Genomic DNA, 19,344 nt, shown 5'->3' with positions numbered 1-19,344 from the left:
ATCTAGTAAATCTCCAGGGTCCTCAGTGCACCTGTTCATATTAAAACACCTCCATCATCCCTCCAAAACCACACCGTATCCCTGCTATGAACTTGTTATGATGCTGAAGTAACTAATGTTGATGACATGCAGGCAGATATCTGCATAACAAGTCAAGCTTGATAATAAATAACATGAAGTTACTTATAACATCAAACAGACTTTATATTTAATTTATTCTGCTTCTTAAATAAACACACACTGACATATATAGAGCTTCATTATGAAGAAAAACATGTGCGTTATTTATTTTATCAGCTGGGTTATTAATTTGCTTTTATAGCTGTGGTGCCAGAAATAGCAGAACGGTATCTGCAGCCTGGCATCAGAAAGATGGCTGCTTTGTTGTTGGATCCTCATCGCTGCTTTATTACTCTGCAACTGTCCTTTACAATGACCTGAGCGTATGCTTTAGGGTTCCAGCTAAAAACAGCAAATAAAAGCACTTTTCTTCACTTCTGCTGCTCTTTTCACTGCTGATTCTAAGAATGTTTTGTATAAACTGAATTTTATGGCATCATTTTGGAGTAGATATCATGTGTATTTCTACTCAGTTACTTATTTTCTAAATGAACCATATGTATCCACCTTTTTTCTTCTGCATGTTTTAGTCATAAATGTACATGAATTGTTTTATGCATCTCGTTCCGAACCTCATCTGTCTGTTGTAGCTCAGATTGATGAGATGCACGCATCTGCATGCAGTTGAAAAACTTGTTAATGCTAGTCAACACAACTAGTATGACACTGATAATGCAGCAAAAACACTTCTCCTAAGGCAGTCATGATGCTAGTCTGTGTTTTGCAATGAGCCTTTTAAGGCACCAAAAACCGTCTTTCATCATCTTTTTCCACCTTAAAAGATTTTTTTCCTCAGCACCTACAGTGAAGATGCAGACTGTTGGATTCTGAGGAAACTATAAAGACCCCTGGAGGCAAATTTAGAATTTAATTGGGCTCTCAGTCATCTAGTTTTTCCTCAGATTAAAAAAACATAAAGGCTGAATCTCATTGCAGCTGGGAATTTAACTTTAATTTACACACAGAGGGTAAACTGCAAACAATCCACAGTGATTCCAGAAAAATCCTGAATAAACCTGCAGCCTGAGCAGGGTTTCCTCTTTCTTTATCCGTATGTAAAACAGTTCTCGTTCTATCTTCGTTGTGTAGATGCTGACAGAGCAGATATAGTTGCTGGATTGATCTAAATCCTAATATGTAAATTATTCCCTTATTTGACGCGTGCCAACGTAATCAGAATCAGGTCTAATCAGTCAGTCAGTGGTTATTTATGGTGGTAAACGATTTGAACAAGCAGTCACAACAACAACAACAAGAAGGGACATGAGGAGATAAATGAATTAAAAGGGGAGGATGATTAAACAAGTGGAAAACAGGAATATGGGCCAGCAGGGTGTGATAATCTGTCTCTCTGCCAACTATCCCACATGGGAGGGAGGGAGGGACATTAAGGGGAAATATGATGTATTCTGACCCATATTCTCTCTCTCTCTCTCACGCACACACACACACACACACTGATGTCTTGTGACCCATATTCTACCTTATCTAAATACACAGTCCAATTTAATGCTAATATGTATGAGAGTGAGTGCAGGAGTCTGTGTTTCAGAATGAAAACAGTGTAATGCTTCAGAAACCGCCACAGTATGACGATTATCTGACTGCTTAACTGGCGTTTCAGATGTGGCACAGCGCGCTTTGAGGTTTTGGTTTCAGGAGACCCCAGCAGCCTCCTGGATGGTGATGAATGCTATTTATCTTTCACACTCAGCTGTGACATCCAGAAACACTGCTCTGCAGAAGAATTAGTCAAGTGTGAAGTTTAGATTCTGCTAAGTATTCTGTTAAATATTTCATACCAATTTCATTCTGCAGCAGCATTAAGAATGTGTTAAAAATCACACATTTTCTTAGCTTTAGGAAATAAACTCTGCATTTCAACATCTGAGCTCTTCATTTGGTTTAATGAATGCAACATTTTAAAAGATGAATCTACTTTTTGCATCACAGCAGAATGTTGCTGTAGAGCCGTTTGCTTGTTTGGCTGAACCCAGAAAAGTTCATGATGCTTCGTTCCAACCTTCATCACTCATTTCATACCACTGCAGCTGCCAATCATCATAACAAGCTGCCGTGTTTAAAGCAACATCAGGGAAGTGTGTGCCACACTTTCACACACGTTGCAGAGAGAATTGTTGATCACATTCACAATTCAACAATACAGAGTTTTAGAAAATAAAATGTTTGATCTGTTCTGAGCTTACTCTGGTAGGAGTTGGGTTGGTCTCCGTGCTTTCTAGTATTAGTGCCTTACTGCCCTGCTGGCCTCAAGCATGAGCTCCACGCTGTCCAGTCCAAAGTAAACAAGCCCAGACGGGATTCAGGGTGGTAATGTAATTCAAACAGAGTGCAAGGTGATGGAACGGTCTTCGTGCATTGACTGAAAACAACATGTAAGCTCAAACTCAAGCAAATACAGCAGAAATTAAAGGAGATTTTGTAAATTCCTTTTATTTTTAATGTTTTTATTTGCCTCCAATTGGTAAGAGTTTTTTGTTGTTTTTTTTAACTAAAAAAAGGACTTTTAAAAGAGCAAATATATGTTATAACAAATAAATAAAACAAGCTTCTTAAGTTTGAAAAAGGGTTTTGGAAGAAGTTGGGCACTTATCTAGTCCAAAAACCCCTTATCAATGACACTGTAAAATCTTCACAGCATGAGAAATACAGTAATACACATTAATTTCCATTACAATGAAACTTAAGCAGCATGCAGTCATAATACACACAATAAATCCTAAAATTCAACACACATTGCTTTCAAAGAATGACCCTTTTTCCTTTATAACTTTTAATTATCTCATATTTTATAATTTGTTTAAATTTTCCTATTGATCAGGGTTAAGTAAAAACTAGCTACAAGTTACTGCAGACTTTTTTAAAAAAAAAAAAAAAAGCATATTTACACTAATATTTACAAGGGCCCTGCGATGGAGTGGTTAGCTGTCCAGGGTGTAACCTGCCTTTTGCCCAAAAGCCAGCTGGGATAGGCTCCAGCTTCCCCTCGACCCTGAATTGGGTTAAGCGGTTAGGATTATGGATGAATGAATGAATAATATTTACAAGGGAAACAAGTGGGTGGCGACTACCTGGAAGGCAATCGGAGCGAAACTCTGACAAACCAGCTATTTATGAGTCATGGATGTGGAGGTAGGAACCAAATGCAGGACTACAAGCCATCAGGATGTCGTCAGAGATGCTGCAGCGGCAGAATCAATAAGACCTGAAACTAAAACTACCTTTCATATCTAATAATAGATAACCAGGACAATTAAAAAAAGAAAGGCCAAGGACCAATAACCAGGACAGAACTGACAGGAAGTAACCAGGGGCTGTTCTCAGCAGAGGGATCTAACGACTGAATGAAGAGCAGGTGTGATCATTAAGAAACAGAAACAAGGTGGAACGAAAGAAAATGCAACTGAAGAGTCAACAGGCTAAGAAAATACAAGACAAAAACCAGGAGTCCGTCAAAAATACCTAAAACCTTGACCGCGTTTATAAGGAAAACTGGCAAACATGTTAAATGTGAACCACTCTGTAATCTAATCTGGGTGTGTGCTTCAGTAGAAGCATCGATTTTCCCTTCTGCAGCTCACAAGTCTTATTCTCTATGATATGTTAAAACAGCTGGGTCTGTGCTTTTTGGCATTTTTGGCCAAACTTATCCAACATTGTTGTAAAAAGGAGAAAAACTTGATGTTAAAATGAGAAACTCATGTTTGTCTCACTGTGAAAGACTAAATAAGTCTTTGAACCATCCAAATTATTTATCTAATGTAGTCTATTTAATACAATAATAGTACTGAAATATAGAATAAAATGTGCACAAGCCTGAGATGAGAGGCTGAAATGGGAGTTCAGGCTGGATACATGTACATTTTATCATTGATTGCTATTGAAAGTGTGCAGAAAGCCTCTTGTAGTTGCATCTTAGTGCATTGATGTACTGATGCATCCAGTGACGCGTTTAATGCAGTTAAGTTCAAACAGAACAACTTTATTCTTTCACACATACAGATGAGAGTCTTACATCTTCAGATGGGAGTATTTTCAGCTTTTCTAAGAAGCTGCCCTCTGAAAAGAAGATATTTTAGCCTACATAGTGAGGCTTTTTTCTCATGTCAGTCAGTGAAGGTCCATTTATGCTCCTTTACGTGTATAAAAAGAGGTGGTCCATTTCAAACGCTGTCATATGTCGCTGCCCTGACACTTTCATGTCACCATGGTTATTGAGTCAGTTCATCCAGTAGTAGCCGGTGCCGAGTTCAGAGTTCGCTTCTGATGTTTGACACCAGTTTGTTGTAGTTGCACACACACAGCTTAATACTTCCGCCATGTCCACAGATGTTGATGTTTAGTCCTCTTTAACTTCGTTTGCATCTTCTTCTACAGGTGTTTTTTGTTTGGTGGTTTCTGCTGTCCTGCTTTGCTACTTCTTCTCTGGTTTCCCTTCTTTGGTTGCATGTCAGCTACCCAACACTGCCCTCATGATTTCTGCTGGTATTGTTCTGTTTTCTGCATCAAATGACAGATAGCTAACCACCTTGAAAACAGATCTAACTGCTCTTGTGACTGACACAAGAAGTAGACAAACCTGTCCATCCATCTGCATGTCAGTCTTCTGTTTTAAGCATAAATGGGCTTTAAGTTCTTCTTCTCCTGCTTCAGTGCTAACAGAACATGATGCTTTAATGGCAAATGACTGACTTCCTTTAACTCCAAAACCCTCCAAGCATTTGCTCAATACAACAAGACAGATGGAAAAAGGAAGCGCAGCATCCAGGCAGCACTGAAAGTTAAAGGAGAAGGATGTGCGTGTAGAGGAAATAGTCTCCTTGTGCCTCCTGTGGTCCTTTGACCTGCCGATCGGAAGGTCAAGGCTTTTGGAGCACGCTACACAAGTCAGGAGATGATGTTCGTCATTGGATGCCACATCCACAGACCCAACCCAAACAAAACCAGTCGCGTCAGAAAGTGCTGTTGTGGTCAGGAGCCATCACGTCATTTTTCCTTTTCCCAGTGGCATGAATTATTAATAGCATTTGTACAACCATTAGGTATACGAAAACATCTAATTATTTTTTATTTATTACAGCAGAAAAGCTTCACTTCCTGTACTTACAGGTACACTTGGTTTTACTTAAACTCCTGCATATTCAATAGAAACTGTCTTGTTTAACTTGAGTCTTTCTGAAAGGGATATTTTTAGTGTCAAAACTGCACATGTGTTGAAAAAACAGAGAAAAATACTTGGATGGAATCAAGTAGGATGAGTTTGTGATACTTAACATGTAAATTTCCCCTCTGCCAGTGCATGTTTTATAACATTTTTTCTCAGTTAAACTGTTATAAAAACATTTTGATGCCCCTCTTGTGCAAACCAGCCCTGCAATAATGAGCCAGAATGGAGCCTCATGGTTTTACGAACAAAATCATCCAAAAGTATTAATTTTTTTCCACACAATCACAGTAATGATCATATTAATATGGACTAATAACACCAGCTGGGAGGTTAATTAGTGTCTGAGCTTGTTGATGCAAATCCAGCATAGGTCAGAGTCAGTCAGTCTGCAGGACTTCCAGTCTGTCCTGGAAAACGGAAAGAAATTTCAGTCATGATTGAGTAGAAGAAAGACAAAAAAACCACCTTTAGTAGTTATCTTTATCGAGATAGACGTGAAAATTATGTTGTGAAGTTAGAATGAAATGTAAACAATGATCATGTGATGGATTACATGTAGAAAAAAAGAGATCATCCTCCTAGCAACATTTCACACCAAATGGATTCACTTCAGCTTATTGTGAATAATCAGGCAACAATTCCAGGTATTCAGTTGTTTAAATAAGAAATTCAGTCTGTTAACCCTTTAATGGTGGATCCATGACAAAATGGTCAGAAAAGTCCAACTTTTGGAATGTGACATCTTTATTTGGCCCATTAAGAAAATGTAACAAAGAAATTAAGACCATTTTTGGGATATTTATAAGTTATTACGATGTGATATGTCTAAAGCAGTCTTCTGTTTCTGACAGAATAATCAAATTGTGTTCACCATGATTTTGAGCAAAGTTCTTCCATAAATAGATGCAAAATGAAACTGTGTGCATCCAACTTGTCGTTGCAGTCTATCAGGTTAAGGAAGCACTATGTAACTTTATACCTCTGCATCTGGACTTTTTCGTGCTACGTCTGTCTACAGCGTCCCGAGGCTGAGAAGCCGCACAGAATATTTTCATCCAGGACCTCGTGTGACGTTTCAGCCGAGTTTAACTTCAAACGCCAGCTAAATGCTATAAACACACCAGCCATTCTGAAGATGCACCATGACTGAGGTAACAAAGACATGCAATAGGATATGACTGGAGGAAGGGAGGAGAAAGATAAAGCAAAAACGACAAAGCAAGAGATGAGAGATTTGAATAGACTGGAGAAAGAAAGAGACAGGAGGCAAGACGGATGTTTAATTAGTCGTTGAACACCTCAGTCAGAAAATCTGCTAAAATTCACCTGTGTAGTTTTAAAGCCTCCGAGTTCATAACCATATGTTGCCATAAACACGTGTTAAATGCAGTAAATCTGGTTTATTATTTCACATGATGGCTCATGGCAACAAAAATCCAGAGATCAGCCTACATGGTGCAGAAGACACAATAATGACGGTTGCTTGAATTTGTGTAGTTTTCTCTCGTACATGGAAAACGGCTATGTTGCACGGGGCCCGAGACCTCCCTCGTGGAGTCTGGCTCTTTGCAGTTGTTCCTTTGGATCCTGTTAGCTGTGGGGTGTCAGTGCATTAGACTTGTTCCAGCACATCCCACAGGTGCCATCAGATTAAGTCTGCAAGGTCGAACCTTTGGTTTTTCTACTCTGACAAACTGCTGGCTTGAAATGCTTTACAGGGTTTCATTGCCACATCAGGGTGTAGCTGGTCTGATATAATTTTGAGTAACTAAATTTATCAAAATAAAATCTAAGCTTTCTTTGTATTTCACATCGTAATGAGATAGTTACATTTTCCAGGCTGCCTGTGAGTGATTCATATGTGCAAATAGGGTTGTTTTCTTAACCCGGCTGTGTTTCTACAGCTAAAAACATTTTATTCTTCATTTCATTCGGCATGCTAGCAGTTTGCAGCTGGATTGTACGAGCTGGGGGGAAGCAGCAGAGGGAAGACGCTCTGCTGGGATCGGTAGAGTAAGGTTGTTCGCTTCAGACAGCCGAACTGATCCAATCTAACACTACCCTATGAGAAACAGCTGCCCGCTGAGCTGCAGATGATTTCAGTATCACTTAGACTAATTGGCTTTAAAACCCAGCTGTGTGGCCAGACACTTGCAATGATGTTAATGAACCTTAATGAGCATTCCAGTCTAACTGTATGGATATGGATTGTTTTGTGTAAAAGGGTTAATTAACCTCCACTTTCATATGAGATAAATGCTTAGTTTTAGCTAGCTTCTCCAAGAGAATAAAACTGGGTCAGTATCTGGTGTGGGCTTACGTCTGGACCGCAGTGTGGGCAGTTTGTTACAGAGATGTCTCTGGTCCAAAATCCTGAACAATTACACCTCTGCATTCTGAAAAGCATCTTTGTGTGCTTCAGTGTAGCAGGATGAGGCCTTATGGACCGTTTACTTTTTCTCTTCAGCTCCTATGGGCCTAAATTCATTCATTATCCTCACCGCTTAGTCCAACGAAGGGTCGCGGGGAAGCTGGAGCCTATCCCAGTATCTATTGGGCGAGAGGCGGGGTACACCCTGGACAGATCGCCAGTCCATCGCAAGGCCCTCTTATTGCTCTAAATATTTTATGTATTTCATTTAATCTTTTAAAGATATTCAGTAAGAGAAAGGATAAAATCAACAAACACCTCTTGAATAAAATTTGCTGCTATTATCTGGAATCTGAATAATCTGAACAACTAGATTAGATGATTAGATTAGATTAGATGAAGATCTGACCTTTTTTTAAGACATCTACCTCAAAGCATCCATGACATACTGAGCTTTATTAACTGTGGAAGTTATGTTTGCATTGCTTGTGTTTTTTGCCCTGATGTGCAACAACACCAGCTTCAAATGCCTGCAGTCAGAAACAGCTGCCATGCATTGCACACAAATACCTCTGTCAGAGGAACCAACAGCTGGATGATCAATTATGAAAATGAATGTATAAATAAGTAAGAAAAAAATCTAATTGTTACCTTAGCAACCACTCTTCCTTGGCTTCATTTTTTTTTAAATATGAAAAACTACAACAAATGACTGCCAAGAAATTGCACGTTGTACTGGGTTGGGTTACAGAGGGTCAGTAAACACCATCAGATCTCACTCAGATCTGCAGCCCACACAGAAATCCCACACATGATACACAAGTGGGTCAGATATCTGCTTAGTGTCGGAATTTCTACTTGTGAAAATGTGATTCAAATAATTGTTCACACAAAGTAAACCACACGAATTTCCACTTTACAGCTGATGAAGCCGAAAAAAAACATATTTATCTTATGTTGTACAAAACAGATGGGTGCAAAACCACCATCAGAATCTAATTATATTGAATATTCAAGGCAAAATGATCCAAGGAAATCTGTAATTCATCATGGCTTTGGTCTGCATTCATTGGAATTATTTAATTCTACTAAGTTTCTACAGTTTTTTTGTTTTGGTCATTGAAGTGATTCATGGTGGACAGACAAAGCCTAAACCGATCTTGAGGAAAAGAGATCAATGTTGCTGCTGTGTGCCATGAAAAGAGATGCAGTTTGTTTATGCTTTGCATGGGTTGCTGCCGCTGCCATGAGGATCGTAAAGGCATGGAAAGATGGAAGGAGGAATGTAAATTTGTTAGAGAGATGAGGAAAAGGTCAGATGAAGTGATGAACGGACCCCACTTTGGGAGATAAATACAGGAAATATCCAGCATTGTCAGAGTACCGAGTGTTCTTTGATCAAAATGCTCTGATGTTTGCATTTTAGGAATTAATCTCTTCACAATGCCGAACTCTACGTAAACTTCTTTTATTCCCAACTTCATTTCCTTTCAGTCAAGCATTTAAAACATGTTCTGTTTACTGAAGGAAACAAATCTTAAGTAAAAAAAAGTAAAGTTTTGAGGATTTATGGTTTAAAAAAAAGGATAGCAGCATGGCGTCATTCTTCTGATCTTTACATCTGACATTGTTGTTTCAAGATTAGTCTATTTTCATTTCTCAAACATTCCTCCTGGAGGAACCTCTCTTCCTCTGTTGTGAATTCTGTGCATGTTCAGTAAAAAGAAGAGCCTGTGGTGCAGTTCATGTTGAAGAGAAGGTGGTTTTAACCCATGAAGACAAGCTGTCAGACTGCATTTCAATGGCCACTTGATGTTTTTTTTTATGATGCATGCAGCTAATGTATGAAAGGATACAGCACATGCAGCATCAGTCAATACCACATGATCTTAACTTGTATGTGATAACCACAAATGAATGCACATACATGCATAAAGAGTGGAAGCAGACATGGGAACACATACGCATCATGCATTGTCAATATTCATGGTTTTAATGACCTCAATATGTATTTCCATATCTGCAAAGAATGAAAACATAAAAGGTTGTTACTCAGGAACGTTTGCACCTTCATCATGAGCTCATCTTTTTGTGATTTAGTTTGCAACAAAGTGAAGCTCAGCTGCAGCTATGTTAAATTGCTGCAATCTGCAGACTTACAATGGATGTTTCCATCCACCTGTCAAGTGAATCAGATGTGAACTTTGAATAAATAGAACAGATGAATTTTATTACAGATAAAGGAAAGAGACTGACTGATGGACCTTTCTGTACCGATCGCAGCTCCACCACCGAAGTGACTGGTTTAATCATAAACCCTGCAGTGGTTCCAGATAGGACACTTTATTCCTTATGAAAAGGGTTGATGAAAATATGCCTGTTTGAGGGCAGTTTCTACAGAAAGTGGAGAAATTAAAAGCAAAATAAGTTGCAAACAACTCGACAGCGATTGTTCAAACAGATGGAGGAAATATTTAAAAACCAAAGCACCACAGTTAAAAACACTTTTCATTCATTTCTTCCTCACAGTAGCAAATACAAAAGCAGATTCAGTCAAATCAAACTCCTGCAAATCCTTGTCACGAGGAGACGGAAAGTTGTCTTAAGTCCAAGTCGGCCCATAAACAACAGGTGTGTTATTATACAGCAGGATCCAATAAACAGGGCTGCAAATCCTTACCTAAACATCACCAAGCAGACAGCAGGAGTTTACAGCAGACAGTGCTAAGATCACAAATTCAACCATCCTTTCCACACACAGGACTTTAATTTAATATGATTTAGTGATTCTTTTTAATAATATCAAGTATTAACCATTAACTTTCTCTCTGGAACAGATGATTGTTTATGTGATCAGCCATGTAAGTTACATGTTATTAGGAATAAAACTGATTAGCTTGTACATCTTAGCTGATGTGCATTTAAATGAAATAAAGCACGATTCTTTTCCAGACGCTTTAAATTTCAGAGTATTTTAATGACCATTTGGTGCATTTCAGGTAAAACAACATGGATTCTAACATTTTCTGACCTTGTAGATTTCTTGCTCACCTTGAAACTTTTCAAACAAAGTAATGTTTGACAAGAATTCAGGGGTTTTTCAGTGGCAAGTTTAAGTTTTTTTTTACTATTGTGAGTCATGCAAAGCTACGCTGGTGCAGTTCCAGCAGAGAAAAGAATAAGAGCCTAAAAATCAACACCATAGGTCCTCTACAAGCAGTTTGCTCTCAGAGAAAAGTAGCAACACTTGAATCTAGTTGGGTTTGCAGATTTCCTTCCTTCTTTGCAGAGCACAAATGTCAGTATTTATTCAGAGAAATCCACTCAGTTTGACGCAATCGCCTTTGTTACCACGCAAAAGGAAACAGTGACTCCCCGATGTTGGCCAGATTTATCCTTCATGCTTTGTGCTTTTACCATGTTCCCACTTCTAATGCACCAAGTTTCCCTAATTACCAAGAAATGGAACTGATAATCATAACAGGTAATGTGGTGTTATTCAAATATGGCAAGCTGAGTTTATTCCTTATTTATAGATTATTTTCACTAATTTGCATAAAACTCTCAAATATCCACTAAAGTATTTAATCATAAACTAAAGTTATGATCCAACAGATGGATGATCCAACAGTCATTTCAGGAAAGAAAAAACTAACCTGGAATTAAGACTGATATGATCCTGAGTAGTTAGGATAAAGCTGCATGGCAGCTGCTGTCTTGGATCATTTAGAGTAAATGACCTGAAGCGTGACTCGAGATGGTTGTTGGTATAAAGCTCTGACAGGGCTGAAAACACAACCCGGTACAGTGGCCAAACACTGACCTTCACAAGTCAAACACATTTCTAAGCCTGTGTCTCTTTGATTCCAATCCTTCCTGACTGTAAAAGCAGACCTCATGCTCAAGGCGACTTGGACTCGGGCTCATTAGGAAGTCGTAGATAAGCTTCACGCAGCTTAGGGTCTGTGTCAAGTGCCGAATAACAAACCAGCGTTTCTATAGGACAACTGCAGTGGAGGTGGAGGGCTCTCCTTCAACAATAAACTTTAGTGACAAGCTGTCAAAGTGAATTACATTTGTTGCTGTTTCATTATACATAACCACACACCCTCACACACACACACACACACACACACACACACACACACAGCAGTAGCCCAGTGGTGAAAAGGTCAGTGTGTGTGCAGCAACCAATATGGAGAAAAATAAGGACAAAACAGCCACATTAGGCAACAAACAAACATTTTCAGCTTCTGTCTGTGTGTAAGTTTAGGTTTAATGTTGGATTTCTCATCTTCCATATGTTTCAACGTGACCCGACATGATTTGTCACCATTTTCACCGTCTCTTCTTTACACAATGAATGTTTGCAACGAAGCGAAGAAAGTTGAACACATTTACATCTTTTCACGCTGAATACTGCAGGTAAGATCTTGTTAAGCAGCTCTGCTCTTTATTACAGATTTATTTAATAAGGTGAACCTGTACAGGTTGATAATTTCACCTTTAAACTCCCCACAATCTTCGACACATTCAAACGGTTTTTCTGTTTCTACTTTCTCAGTGCAGCTGTGTCCGGTTCCCTCAGGGTTTTGAAATGTATCACCTTTTATTACCACAATCCTCTCCCTTTATCTTTCCAGCGTCTTACCAACCAACCTGAAAATTAATGAGTGCTTGCCTTTTGTGCCCTCTCCTACTTTGTTCTCTTCTTTTCTTTAAATCGGGTTTTAAAAGTAGCAACAGTTAAACAGGACAATAAAATCACACTAACTGCAGTGTGAACATATTCTGGATATTACGAGCAGCCTGGCGTCATGAAATCGTCTGTACCAACACACCAGATCACCTGACGTATAATTCAAATCCCCTTTATGCTCTTTGTGTGTGTGTGTGTGTGTGTGTGTGTGTGAGACCTGTGTCTGTGCTCACAACTAAATGCCAGGAGAAAAGCAAAAGTAAAATGCAAATGACACAGAATGTCGTCATTTATATATTCAGTGTCATCAGACAGTTTCGCATTACTGATATTTTAAACTGGGAATTTAATTGAATCTGACATCTGAAATAAAGCTGAAAATATCATAATTTAGTGTTATTTTTATTGCTATTTGACACTAATGTCACCTGGTTTAGTCTGCATGCATATCTAATCAGAGAGTTTGCATCGCTGGTATAACACAGACCAGATGGAGCGAACCAGATGGATTATGTCCCATGTGTGCGCTGATTGCAGTTTATTGTGAACAAAAGCTTATGTTGATGAAGTAGATGCAGAAGGGATTAACACTTTAACTGGAAACATCTCTGAACTGAATTAATTAGGAGATAGCTCTTTAACCTTCCAGCATATATGTGACATAATGTGAAGGTTATGATCTAGGTCAGTTTGCAGCATATTATAATTATATTTTACCCTGTGAAAATGCTTTTTTGTCAGAGTTTGTGGAGATGTGGAGACCAAGATGCAGGACAGAGAGGCAGTAGGTAGACACGATGCAGGAATAAGATTTAATCCAAAATAACAGACTGAAAGGAAGACAGGACAGAGACATTCCAGGATGATCAGACAAACTGAGAACCAAGGAGTATAAATACACCGAGGAACAGGTGAAGCAAATCAGAGGATCAAACCAGGTGAGCAAATGAACAGAAAGTAAAATGGGCTACAATACACAGCGGAGTAAACAGGAAGAACTTCAAAATAAAACAGGAAACAAAAGACACAAAAAGTCCAAACCATGGCATGCTATTACCATGTTGCAAAAGTAGAAATTAAAACTTTGCCTTTCACTTAAAATATTAATGAGCTGGTTTATCCATGCAGAAAAGATGCAACGGATAGTAAAGTAGAAACTCTGCATCAAGGAGTATTATAAAATAAAAGCCTGCAGCTCCAGGTTAGTGCTGATTAGTCACAAGCAGTTTCACCAACTTAAAATGGCAGAGTGGTTATAGATGTTAGATTTAATACATAATACCTAAATAATCCACAAAAAATGGGACAGAAGGGATTTAATTCTGCAGCTCCGAATTAATAATGAGAAACATTTGTATAGTTTGTGTTTGAGTCAAAGGCGGTGAGGTCTATGAATTCAAATCTGCACAATTATACGTTTCTATGTGAGTTATCTCCTGGGGTAACGAGACAAAATGGAGTTTATGAGGAAGAGATGAGAGGTGAAATGAAGAGAAAATTGAGTTAGTAGAGAGAGAGAGAGAGAGAAAAACAAAGAAGTCTGTAGGAAAGGAGACATTAAAGCGAGAGTAAAGAGGTCTGGTGGGAATCGTTTGGGTGAGAGAACATTTCACTCCTCTGGGGAATCTGTGTGAAACCAAATTACTATAGACAACTGAATTACATCCGCTGCCATTCCGGGGAAGAAGAGACGGGAGCTAAGCAATGAAGGAGCACAGAAAGTGAAATGAAAATTCTATTGTGACTGTAAAACATTTAGAGGTCTTGATTGCTCCTCCTGCTTTATATTCGGTGCAGAGATAGAAAGTGAGAAAAGCAGCAGGAGACGTTTGTTTCCAGCATGGACATCTTCCTCTGGGTCACTTCCCCTTCCTTTTATTCCACTAAGAACTCGTTGTACATTTGCATATAAGGAAAAAGGTTCTTGTTGCTTCTTAATATCCTCAATTTCTGAAGTGTTTAGTAAATTCTGTTGATTGAACATGTGAATTGAAGAGAAACGGGCTGCTGCTGCTACATATTAAAGGAACTTATAAACTTTTGCTTATATTTTTGCTTTTATTAGCAGCCAGAACTCAATCAGCACATCTAAACTTCATTGATTTGTGTTAAAATGCTTGTGTCATTACATCCCAATCCTGATCATTATCTTTAGATATTTTATTTTAAATCAGCCGACCCATCCTCCTGGTTCATGGCCAAAGAAGAGGCATGACCGCACCTGTTTTCTTTCTAGGGTTGATTTATGTTAGAAGGTTTAAATGGCTGACATGTGGTCCTTTTTGTTTTGTCCCATTCTCACTGGCAACATTAGGTCCAGTTTTATTGATCCAGGACTTTACATAAGTGAAGTGATAAACAGCATATTATGTTATTTCTTAACAAGCTGGATCAACAATTCTGAAATAGTCTATTTTAAACCTGCACATGATCTCTTCCCTAAACCTAACCAAGTAGTTTAGGAAGCTAAAGCTGAATAAACATTCATTACTTTTCTATCCCGCTTAATGCAATTTAGGGTCACAGGTAAGCTGGAGTCAATCCCAGCAATCATCAGCCAAGAAGCGCGGTGCAGCCTGGACAGGTCGCCAGTAGACAGTGTCGTTCAAGTTTAGTCAAGTAAACTCAGATTGAATAAAAACTATAAACTGTATATAAAAAGATGGGCGGAGCCTCCGTGACGTCACCCGTAGGTTTCTGAAGAGCTGAATTGAAGCTCGGTGGACGGTTCCTACAATCACCATCTTGGCAGGGGCATGCGTGTCGTCTGACCCAGAAAATACAAATATGGGCAAAGAGGTGGAGCTGAGAGGGGGGCTGTGAGCGCCATGGTGGATGATTGACATTAAGCGAACTCTGAGCTGCCTGTAGCTCAGACCTAACCGAGCTAACCAGGAGATAACGGGAGCTAACCAGCTAACGGAGGTAAACGGGCTAAAGCTAAGTCACATTGTTAACAGGCTAAAAATTGCGGTTGTTCTACGTTCTTCTGACTTGAAGTGGGGGATCGGGTACCTGTCAATCAAAAGGACACGCCCCCTAATATGCCGAATTTTGAGATTAAATTACTTTTAAACGGGTGAGTTAGAAAAAAATTCACTCCCCCCACAGTTGTCATGAAGGTAAACCTGACCAAGAAACCTAAAATGGATTTTTGAACCAGGCTGTAAACATGTTTATTTTTGCTGTAAACATTTTTATTTCTACTGTGAAGTTGGTCTTTTTAACATGGGAGTCTATGGGGATTTGCTCTGTTTTGCAGCCCCTAGTGGATGAAGGGGGAACTGCAGTTTTATACACTTCCGCTTCACTTTTAACCACAGGAGGCTCCGTCCATCTTTCACATACGGTCTATGATAAAAAACAAATAATTGCGTGGGGAAAAAAGTTGTCTTAATGTGGTCTGAAGTTCTATTTTTTGGTTATAAAGTCTTGTGATCGGTATATAAAGGCATTTAATATTCTTTTTGTAAATCCAAAAGATCCAAATGACAGAATTTGACATTTCAGAAGCTGGAACAGGTTGGGAGTGTTCTCCTTGTGCCTGTGTAGGTATAGAAAATGTGGATAATTTCCCATTTAAAATAAAAAATATACCAGAAACTAAGTTTAAATCGTGTCATCTGCCTTAGTAGCCAAAGTTTTTACAGGATAGGATCACACCACAAAAGAGATGGAGCAGGTTTATTCTTATCCTTATGTATCATTGTTTTTTTTTATAAATTACTTTATTTAAACGTTTATTCTCAAACTCAAAATGTTCTAATTCTCATAAATTTATCAAAAACAGACAAGCATCCTTTTAAGTATTTCAAAGATTTTTTTATTAAATTACAGCTTCTCAAAAGCTAAATACTGTTGCAAAATACAGTCATACTGCCTCATATTGAAGTCTTGGAAACCATAAACCATTAGTAATGGAAACCATTATTTTATCTGCTCTGTACAGCACTTTGGTCAACTGAGGTTGATTTTAAAATTTAAACTTGACTGATTTAGTGAGTTGAATAATCACTGAACGGACAAATTTACAAAAAGTTTCCAATTAAAGCCAAATCAGTGTTGGTTCAAACATGAGATCTGCTATCTGTGACACAGGGCCTGCATATCAGCATCAGAAGCAATTCAGTTGGAGCTTTGTGAAAACAAATGCAGATTTAACACACACTGAAACTATACAATGGTTGTTTCAAAGCAACAGGCGGTAAGACATAAGGGAGACAAGCAGGCAGAAGGTGGATGGGCAAAACAGACAGATGAGACATTAAATAGAAACAGAGACGAACAGTATTGTTCTGTAATCTAATGATAATGATGACGGTGTGTGTAGGCTCCAGCTCTAATTATCTGTCACACACTGAAATGGAATAAGTCCTCGGGGAGTGTTAGCTGGAAAGAGGGGCTGAGTGAAGAGGAAGGCAGGACCGTGTGTGCATGGCAACACTGCAGTGATGCAACATGACCCCCACGTGCACTGCTGTTATCATAAAACCAGACTCATCACTGACACACCCCAACATGCAGAGTTTCAGGATCTCCAGCATCCAGTGTGAAAAAACTTCAAGAGGATGAAACCTAAATTTCCACTCAGTTGATCAAATTTACTGGTAAATGCTGTTTTATACTGGAGTTGTTGGAAGCATTTTATTTCACTGCTTTTATTCATGGCTGCTTTCAGCCATAATTAAATATTCATGAAAATGTCTTGAAGGATCAGCTTTCCCCAGGGAGTTGATCTCTTTAATGGAATCCTAGTGTCATCGACCACGAGCAGAAAAATAAACCTGGTCAAAACTGTGTCGCGCTTAAAAGCTCATTTCTATTTTTATTTGGGAAGTAACATGGATCCTTTCTGCAAAAGACCAGAGATGGGTTGTCAGTCCTCTTTGGCCACTGTAATGTAGGTTTTAGATGTTTCCCTGCTCCAACACACCTACTTCAAAACAACTGGATTGTTGAAAAGACTGGATGAGGCGTGAGTGCCTCCTTTGGGTAAAGATCATAGACTGTATATAAAAAGATGGGCGGAGCCTCCGTGACATCACCCGTAGGTTTCTGAGGAGTTGAATTGAAGCTCGGTGGACGGTTCCTACCGTCACCATCTTGGCAGCGTCATGTCCGTGGTCTCACCCGGAAAATACAAATATGGGCAAAGAGGTGGAGCTGAGAGGGGGACCGTGAGCGTCATGGTGGATGATTGACATCGAGCGAACTCTGAGCTTTCTGTAGCTAAGAGCTAACCGAGCTAACCCCGAGATAATGGGAGCTATCCAGCTAATGGAGGTAAGCAGGCTAAAGCTAAGTAACGTTGTTAACCGGCTAAAAACCGCGGTTGTCCTACGTTCTTTTGACTTGAAGCGGGAGATCGGGTACCTGTCAATCAAAAGGACATGCCCCCCAATATGCCGAATTTTGAGATTAAATTACTTTTAAATGGGTGAGTTAGAAAAAAAATTCACTCCCCCCACAGTTGTCATGAAGGTAAACCTTCATACAACCTCAACCGTACAGCGCAAGGTGAGTTGTGCAGCTTCTCTACCTGGCCAGGAGGAGGTGCTGTTGAGTCATTTTTTTATTGAGCGATGAAAAGCACCAAATGCCATCAGTATCAAACCGATAGGAACTACAGGCTACAGGAAATTATCATTCATTCATTCATTATCCAATTATCATGTGAAAGTTTATATCAAAAGATAAGAATGATAAAAAGTCAAATATATTAATTTACTATAACGGAATGACTCTCTTTAGTTCTTTCTGCCTTGGAGCACTGTCTATTATAGGTGGAAAATCAATTAGAAAAAATTGATCAGGATTTTTTTGCTTCATGATTTTAAAATTGATGTTTTTTTGTTTTTTCTTCTTGGGCATAATAGCAGCAGAATGATGGTCTGGCTACTGTGTGGTTTTTCCTAATTGAAATCAAGTAAAATGACGAGCAAAAAATAAAAAGTTTTAAACTGTTTTTTGTGTTTAATCTACAAAAATCAGCAATATTGAAGGATCGTGAGAATCGCAATTTAAATCGAATCTGCATCCAAAAAATAGGAATCGAATTGGGACAAAAGCACATCATCACAGCCCTACTGCCTACCTTGCCTACCCTGACTGTACAGGTAGCACCTTCAGCTCCTGGTGAGGTCACAAAGGGAAAGATCTCAGACTTCCCCGTTTGAGAACAAGGTGGAGCAAGCAAGTGAGAGAAATCACAGAGTTTTCTCATTTTGGGGCTTCACACACAGAACATGGGGACACACATGACTGATAAACCTTTAGAAAGGGAATTTTGTATCATGTGGGACCTTTAAAATGATTCAGCATAGCACCTTTAGGACATATTGCAGACATGTAGCACCTTCAGTGCAGCACGTCTGCATCAGCTCCATGTTTTCTTTCTCTGTACCTGGATGGTACTTTCCTACAGCACCAAAGGACTCCAGTGACGACTGTCTCGCCCAAGCAGCAACTGTGCCTCTCCACCTCTTGGGATTGCCTCATCATAACCTCATAATAATCTGTGTCATGATTGATTTTCAGATTTTTACTCAAGTTTGTGGTGCCACGCAACAACTCACGGTTTTCCCAACACACGCATCACATCCTGTATAGTTGCTGTTTGTGTGGCTGAAATAGCTCCAGACATGGCTAACACCATCTTTCCCATGACTGTCTTGGGAGTAAGAAAAAGTAGTTCCGACTTGCTGGGTATCTTTCAGACAATATCCTGGCAGTATGGCTGCTTTATTGGTTTACTAAAAAATATTGATATTGTAATACGAGCGCTGAAAGCAGAAATAAATATCTGTAATAGAAGGTAACGCTATTACAGTATCGATCTGCAGACCTTTACATTAATCATTTAAAAGAAAACATTCATGCTGACATCTTATAAAAGGAAGCAATTATCTTAAAAAAGCTGCCATAAAGCCAAATAAATCAAAGATTTTGGATTGTGTTTGCTGGAAG

General features: G+C 39.0%; 1 protein-coding gene across 1 annotated transcript in view; it reads left to right on the top strand.

Moving 5' to 3' along the window:
* bean1 (brain expressed, associated with NEDD4, 1) overlaps positions 1-19,344 on the top strand; it is a gene marked incomplete at both ends in the record, with an annotated part of 36,839 nt that overhangs the window by 6,643 nt on the left and 10,852 nt on the right. The window lies entirely within an intron of this gene.

The sequence above is a fragment of the Telmatherina bonti genome, assembly GCF_933228915.1.
Source record: "Telmatherina bonti genome assembly, chromosome: 11".
Taxonomy (NCBI): Eukaryota; Metazoa; Chordata; class Actinopteri; order Atheriniformes; family Telmatherinidae; genus Telmatherina; species Telmatherina bonti.
Note: the sequence above shows the minus strand (reverse complement) of the source record. Positions and strands in the feature narration are given on the sequence as shown.